Source organism: Petaurus breviceps, unplaced genomic scaffold (assembly GCF_028583685.1).
Source record: "Petaurus breviceps papuanus isolate PSGF00001 unplaced genomic scaffold, PetGlider_PUasm1.0 76, whole genome shotgun sequence".
Lineage (NCBI taxonomy): Eukaryota > Metazoa > Chordata > Mammalia > Diprotodontia > Petauridae > Petaurus > Petaurus breviceps.
In genome coordinates, this window is record NW_027186473.1 from 60,476,084 (window position 1) to 60,484,022 (window position 7,939).

The 7,939-nt window shown below is 39.6% G+C and overlaps 1 protein-coding gene across 6 annotated transcripts in view; it reads left to right on the plus strand.

Annotated features, from left to right (window-relative positions):
- The first annotated feature begins 1,357 nt into the window (after positions 1–1,357).
- Positions 1,358–7,939, plus strand: part of RBM46 (RNA binding motif protein 46) — a 73,496-nt gene continuing 66,914 nt past the window's right edge. For 2 of the 6 annotated variants that reach the window (XM_069105598.1, XM_069105592.1), the window contains exons 1-2: positions 1,358–1,558; positions 2,228–2,403. The gene's annotated coding sequence lies outside the window, so the exon portion shown is untranslated. Of the gene's footprint in view, positions 1,559–1,605; positions 1,670–2,227; positions 2,404–7,939 lie in introns of those variants that run through there. The other 4 variants (XM_069105593.1, XM_069105594.1, XM_069105595.1 and 1 more) reach the window with 4 other exon arrangements.

Consider the following 7,939-nt stretch of genomic DNA (forward strand, 5'->3'; position numbering starts at 1 on the left):
TGAGAGCAAGAAGGAAGGAAACATTAACTAAGTACCTACTATGTTCCAAGTACTTTACAAATATCTCATTTCATCCTCATAACAACCCTGGGAGGCAGGTGCTATTATTATTCCCAATCTGCAACTGAGGAAACTGATGCAAAACGGGGTTATGTGCTTTGCCCAGCCTCACAGAGCTGGTAAGCTTTGCGGCCTCTGCATGGATGTGACCTTAGAGGATCTTCCTGAATCCAGGTCTAGCACTCTATCCAATAAGTCACCAGGCTCTTTTATATCCCCAGGGCTTAGAACAGCACCTGGCACACAGTATTAATCAATTTATCAATAGGCATTAAGCGTGTACTAGACATTCATTGCAAAATTAGACAAAACACAAAGTGCTTCATAAACGCTTGTTGATTGATACACATAAATATGCATATTTATGGTTACATATAGATATATATATATGGTTATATATTGTATATAGTTTATAAGTATGCTGTACTTATAACTAGAGGAAGGTGACATTTTAGCTATTCAAATAGATTATTAAGGAAGTGCACATTTACCATTGTTTTTTTTAAACTACTCCTCTCCACTGAGGTAATTTTAAAAATAATTTGGTAACTGTAATTTCAAGGTAGTTGACTGATAATTGCAAAATAATCGCAAAAGATTGCAACTCTAGGGTTAAAAAAATGCATTTAAAAACAGCATGCAAAGACAGGGTCTATAGACTCCTCCAGACTGCCAAAGCGAGTCTGAAACAAACAAATACAAACCCCTCCCCTATAGTCTGCTTCCACAAGTAGCCACCTCTCCTCACAGTTCGCATGACAAATAATTCGCCAATTGAAACAAACCCTAACCGCACCTGCAGCTACACAACTTTTTTCAAGAGTAGGTAACCTGGCGCACCGAAGCGCCGGCGGTTTGTAGATAACTCCGCCACGTGCGCCCTGCCTCGAGGTAGCCCTTCCTTGATTGGCTCCCCCAAACATTTCTGAGCCCGAGTCTCTCCTCCATTGGCTACCCTCGCTGCCTGTCCAAAGAACTTCGCCGCACCGCCATGTGGTGCTTTCAGATTTCAACCCTTCGGCCCGCCCATTTCAGAGTCTGGGATCATTCCCACCAAGTGAGCGCAGGCTAGGTGCGGGGAGGGGGCGCTTCTGCTCCCCGCCCACCCATCTCCGGGGCACCTAGGGGCCGGCCCCTGATTGGCTGGGAGCGGCCCCGGCCCCAGCGGGTGGGGAGGTCTCGACGCGGGGCTGGTGGAGTACGCCAGGCGCTGGTGCCTGCGCTCAGGGCGCGAGCGGCCGAGGCGGAGGCGCGAGGACAGCGCGAGCCCCTCCCACCCCCCACCCCCCGGCTCCCGCTCCCCACTGCCTCTGCAGCTGCTGCTGCTGCAGCCGCCCCCTGCCCGCTTCTCCTCTCCCCGCGGCAGGCCCCCCTCGGCCCGCTGGGGCCCCGAAGCGCCGGCGGCGGCGGTTTGTGGTCGTTGGTCCCAGAGACTTGTGAGCAACATCCGAAGACAGAAGTGGTGAGGAGGAGAGAGGGGGACGCCACCAAACCGCCGGTAACGGCCGGACCCCCCGCCCCCCGCCGCGTCCCCCCCAGGCATTCACACGCGCTTACACACTCGGAAACACTCACGCTCACCTCCTGCGCCCGGGGCCGCCGTAGGCGTGTAAGGAGCTTTGGCCGCCCTTTCCTTTCACTGCCCAGAGGTGGGCTGAGAGTTTGGGGGGTTCCCGGGCGGGGTAAGGGCCGTTATAGGCTCAGCCTCTTGGGGGCCTCGTCCGGCGATGACCTGCCCAGCCCCCCATCTTCCCGCACCTCGAGGGACGGCCGAGGTCAGCCGCCCAGACCCCTACCCCTCCTGGGGTACTCCACCCACCCAGACCCCTGCCGTGCTTTCCCTCTTCCCCCCCCCCCTCCCCCCGCTTCCCCGTTTCGGGACTTCCCTCCCCTTGGTGGCGCGTCGTCCAGTTCTCAGCCCAGCCCCGTGTCCCTTCTCTTCCTTCCCGGGCGTTTTACTCCTTTACCTGTAATTCACTCCTTCGAAGGTACTCAGGGACTTGGCAGGTACATTCCACCCGGGCCCTGCCCCCCAACCTGTGGAAGGATATGCTGACTCAGGCACAAAAGTTGGTTTTTCCCCACCCCCGCCCCCAAACTTTTCACCCACCGAGCCCTTCGGGTAAAACTTGGTACTGACGCCCCCTTCCCCTTATTGTTTTCATAGAGGTCTTACCCTGGGTGCATGTTTGGAAGCATAGGATTCCTCAGCCTGTGACTCCCGGGCTTCTGCTCCGAGATCTAGTCCTATTGATTATTGTGCATTGGAAAGCTTCTGGAGGGACGGGAACCTCACCAGCTGATCCTTCTCAACTATAATAAGAGGGCAGGCAGCCAGACACGGTAATCAATAGCTTAAAACACAAGTAGTATCTTTAGACTGGGAGTCAGAAGATGGGGTATCTGTCCCACACCTGCGTGAATATTACGAAATGAAGGAATTGTAGTGTACTTCAAGTGAGCCCTTTGCTTTAGGTCTGGGTTTCCTTATCTGCAAAATGGCTTCAACAATTATTAGCTATCGGATGGCTATCAAAGGGTATGAGATAAAAAAGGGGTATCCTGTAATCTTATTTCATAGGCATTATAAAATATAATGGAGTCTTACTTTTAGATTTTTAGTATTGTTTATCAGGAGTCTCTTGGAGTTAATTATTGGAAGCTTCAGAAGACACTGTAATAATATAACCTGACCTGCAGCTTTGTCTTGGACTGATGGACTCAGGGCTACCATTAAAGCAAAGGTTGCTTTATGTAAATACAGATACTCATATATATATATATCTCCAGATATATGTGTATATATTATCCTGACTGGGCTGGTTTCTTTTATTATTAAAATGAAAAGCTTATTAGAAGAGGTTTTCATGAAAATATCACCAGTTAGCACCATGACATTCAACAATTTTAAGATGTGAAGAAAAAAAAATGAAAACATTTTATGTGTAAAATTAAAGGATATATCACATAATAATAGTTATCTTCAAATGATTTTTTTTTTAGCATTTCCCTCATCCCCCACTTTTTACAGGGGGAAGGTAAAAGGTACAGAATTTACATTGAATATTTATATTATTAAAGATCTGGCCATATATTTTTGTGAACTCTAGCTATTTTAAAAATATGTATTTTAAAACATCCCAGTTGTTTGCAGTTATTTCAACAGTTCAGCAAATGTTCAGTTACCTTTGTTCTGCAAGGCACTGCTAGCTACTAGGGAGAATAAAGTCAAAAAGTTGAAATCTCCTGCTCTCAAGGAGTTTATGTTCTACCTTTGATGAAGGTGATGGAAGATTACTATTGGTTTTATAACACCTTTTTTGCTAAAAATTAAAAGTGCTATTAGTTGTCCTCTAAGGCATATATTCTCCATTGAAATAATTTTGTAACTTGATTTTTCATGTATATTAGACATTAGGACCAGACTGATGATGTGGTTATATATCATAATACTTTTCTTATCATTGCATCTCCCTATTTAAATGTTTATCTCTAGCTATAGTATAAGATAACATTTCTTTAATGGGTAGGATGCAATCAAGCTTCATAACATTAACATTTTACAGTAAGAAAATCTTGGCAAGTAGGCTTCGATTTGTGAGGTCACATAACATAAACAGTTGTTAACAATGGAGTCCATGTTTGCACATGGGAATAGTCTGTACTAGGTATATATTTATTATGACAACTCTTGTATAACCTTTGAAATTTTTATCACTAAGGTCCACAGAACTCTCAATGCAGTTATCCATGTTAATTTACTAGCTGTTGATTGGTGAAAGAGGGAAGAAAGTAAAAAATCAATATTTTCACATTGATAACTTCACAGAAGACCTTGGAGAATATTATGTAAGGAATTGTAGTGTATTTCAATAGGAAGAGAGTCCTTGTTTTAGGAAAAGGTCTTTGATCTAGAGTCAAAGAACAGGTTGTCTTTTGACATTCATAGTCATTTAAAAATTATAACTCTTGTATAAGGTACTAATATATTTTTAAAAGTTTTATGACTGAGCCATCATAAGTTTAAAGCAAATCTGACAGTATTCCCAAAATATATGCAGCATCCTTTTAAAAATATTTTAATAAATTGCTTGTAGATCTACTATGAAAATAAATGTAATGGCCATATGATGCTATGTAATTAATATATATGTATGCCCACTATATTTGTGTTGATTCATCCTCACTTCTTTCGCTAGTTCCTTTTGTTGTTAAAATTTTTTAGTGGTGGGTTACATAACTGCAACAGTGAACTAGATGGCTCAACCAGCGATCTATGAACCTTGGCCTTACTGAGCACCACACTTTAAACAGTCAGAAGTACTACATATTATATATAATAATTAAATGATTGACTTAACCTCTAAGAAGGTAGTTTTGGATCTTAAGCTGATGTTTTTAATTTCATTTAAAAGTTCAGGTAAAGTAATGATCATTTTGTTTTTCATTTTTGCTTTTTTTTGGAGGGCATAAGGGAGGACCATCAGGGTTAAGTGACTTGCCCAAGGTCATACAGCTAGTTTTGTGTTAAGTGTCTGAGGGCGAATTTGAACTTAGGTCCTCCTGACTCCAGGGCCGGTGCTCTAGTCACTGCACCACCTAGCTCCCCCTAGTAATGATCATTTTAAAAACTTTGCAACAAAGTTTCATGACTTGCTTTAGAAAAGGAGAATTTCTATGTAAGGATTTAAATTTGATAAATGAAATATTATATTTAGTTATAAAACTACTATCTTGAGTAATGCACTGTCTGTTGCTGTTCAGTTGTTTTTCAGTAATGTCCCTACTCTTCCTAATACCATTTGGGGTTTCTTGTTAAAGATACTGGAGTTTCCCATCTTCTGGTTTCCCATCTTCTTCACCAGCTATAGATGAGGAATCTGAGGGAAACAGGGTTAAATGACTGACTTGCCCAGAGTTGTACAGCGAGTAATGTTTGAGGTGCTCTATCCACCGTATCACCTAGTTGTCTACTATTTTTTGAAGGGCAATAAAAATTTTAAAATCTTCATTATTACTGACAACAAGATTTTAAAATGTAAAAAAAAAAATGCAACCAACATTTAAACCTAATGGTCTCGAGTATGTCCGTTTTTTTGGCTATATTATTTCCTTGCCTCCCTGGCTTGCTGGTTATATCATTGCCCCTAAGTGTCAGGGGACACCTTTGAAAGTTCAAGGTCTGGGTCTAGAGAATTGTCTGTAGAGATCACACACAGGTGTGGTACAACATTTTCTGCCTTATAATTTATACTTCCATATGAGCAGTGCCCTGATTATATTCTTATGTCCACCATCACCTCTACTCTTAGATCCACAAGACTGTGGCTTAGACTAACACTGATAAGCCTGTGACAATGCTTTGGGTGACAGAACTAGGATGGAAATAGTAGTCATTGAGAAGTAATTAGTTTTGGCACCTCATTTGGGAATGGGTTACTTTCAGATAGGTAATCAGCATGTTTAGCTCATTACTTATGATTGCTAGACTATTAAAGGGAACCCATTAGTGGATTGTCCCATGATCAAATTATAAAGATGATTTTTCTAATTGAAACTAAAAAACTCCAACTCTGCTGGAAGTGAACTTAAACTAAATCATAAACTTTAGATTAGATCTAAGAATTTCTTGACAGTAAAGATGCTTGGACATTTGAAATTTGAATAGATCAATAAAAAAACTATATAATCTCTTCCCTGGAAATCTTATATTTTAATTATTCATCTTTTGTCATGGATTCACTTAATGATTTCTTAAGTTCCTACTATTTCTTCATTTGTATGATTTCAAGATTCTATGCTTAATTGTGTTCAGTGTATATTCTCTACTGATTACTTCAGTAGAGTGTCAATGAAATCAAATTCTCAATCATTAATGTGGAGAAATTAAAAGGGTCTACTCTTAATATTCCTGGTTCAGAAAGTGTTTTGCTTGAGATGACACTTCCCAATTTTATGATTCTCTGAAAAAAACCAAATTGGTTATGTACAGTAAAGGTTAGGGATATTTGGCCTTGCTCTTTAACAATTTAAAAATTTTTTTTTCTTTTTGGCGGGGGGAAGGCAGGGCAATTGGTGTCACAACTGGTAAGTGTTAAGTGTGAGTCTGGATTTGAACGGACTCCATGGCTGGTGCTCTATTCACTGTGCCACCTAGCTGCCCCATGGTCTTGCTCTTAAAAAAAAAAAGTCTTGGAACACAATTTTAATCTTCACCCTTCAATTTAAATTGTTTTCAAAACTTCTTTAGTGGAATCCTTTATGATATGATTCTTTGTAGTACGTATTTGTATGTCATGAATCAGATTATGTCCCCAAAAAAACAGTGGCATGCTATTAGCTTGTAACTTGGTTGTGAGATTTAGCCCAATACTAATGCTGTAAAAAAATCTATTTCTAATAAAATTGATCATGATTACTAAAATAAATGTATCAAAATTTTAAGAGATATTTGTGGATTTAGTTATATGGAGTTCAGTTGTAATATGTCAGTTGTATGTAGTAGTACAAATTTATCTGTATGTTTCAAAATTTGAGATTAATTTGATTACTGGAAATTGCAATTTTGGATGAGGGTTATTTGGGGAGACAGCCAGATAAAGAGGAAAGTGCCTTAAAAGTGGATTGTCACTTCAAGGCCCTCTTACTACTTGTGTGATCTTGGGTAAATCAATGTCACTTGGCATTAACTTTGTATAATGTGTAATTAATATTGTGAAGGGGCTATACAAAATGTTACCCAAGGTCTTTTTCCATGACCCTAGCCCTGGGGTCTGATCTTAATTGATGAAATTAACTAGGCAATTATCAAATTATCATTTTGCTAATCCTGGTAATATTTGATTAATGAAGCAGCAATAATTGTATTTTATATTGACTATATGTCTTTGGGATGCTTTTATTTAGACTAATTTTTTTTAGTTATACTATTCAAGAAATCTCAGGCTATATTCCATTCATTAATTTTTTAATTATACTTAGGAAGTATTTCAATGTACCTAGAAAAAAAGCTTATAATTATAAGTCTTGAGTGTACCCAGAGAAGAGATTTGTTAAATTCACTTGTGTTTAATTTTCAAAATGTAATATCTTTAATAACGGTGGTGGTGTTGATGGTAGTATTATCTGAATTGCCTTATTATGTTTACTCCATGCATGATTTTTTTTGGACTAGATCTGTGATTTCATTAATATAGCAGACTCCCAGTGAGGTTACCACCTCTACCAATGCATATTGGCACAGACTCTTAATTAGAGAGTTGCATGTTTGGCAGTGATCACATAGCAGGTATGTCAGAGGAGGAATATAAAGTCAGTATTTCCTGACTCTCAGACTAGTTCTTTGCCCATTATTGCTTCTATCCAGGAATTTTTCTCAGTAAAATGGAATACTAATTTTATTACTTTTTAAGCTCCATAGATAAGGGATTATTCCTAAATTGAAAAGGGAAATTTTTGAAAATCCTTGTGTTCTTCAACTACCCTTAATGAAAATTCTTTGTAATGTTTTCCCTTAAGCCTATGCTCTTCAGAAGTTGGTTGAAGGTTTTTTTTTAAAGAACAGTATTAATAAGAAATTCAGACCTCTGTTTCTCACATCCTTTAATGAACTGTTTTTATGTAGTAAACTAAATATCTGTTTATAGAACTTCAGCCTGAGAATTTTGGTGTTGGGACAAATATTAGAAATCATCTAGTCAAGACTCATGAATGCTGTGTGACTTGATCAGCTAGTTTTACTGACTGAGAAGGTTTTCTTATTCTCACTTCAGTGTTCTTTCATCTGTTTTGTCCTATGAAACTTCCATTGTCACTTACTTTTAATTAAAACTTAGTTATTCTCTCTCTCTCTCTCTCTCTCTCTCTCTCTCTCTCTCTC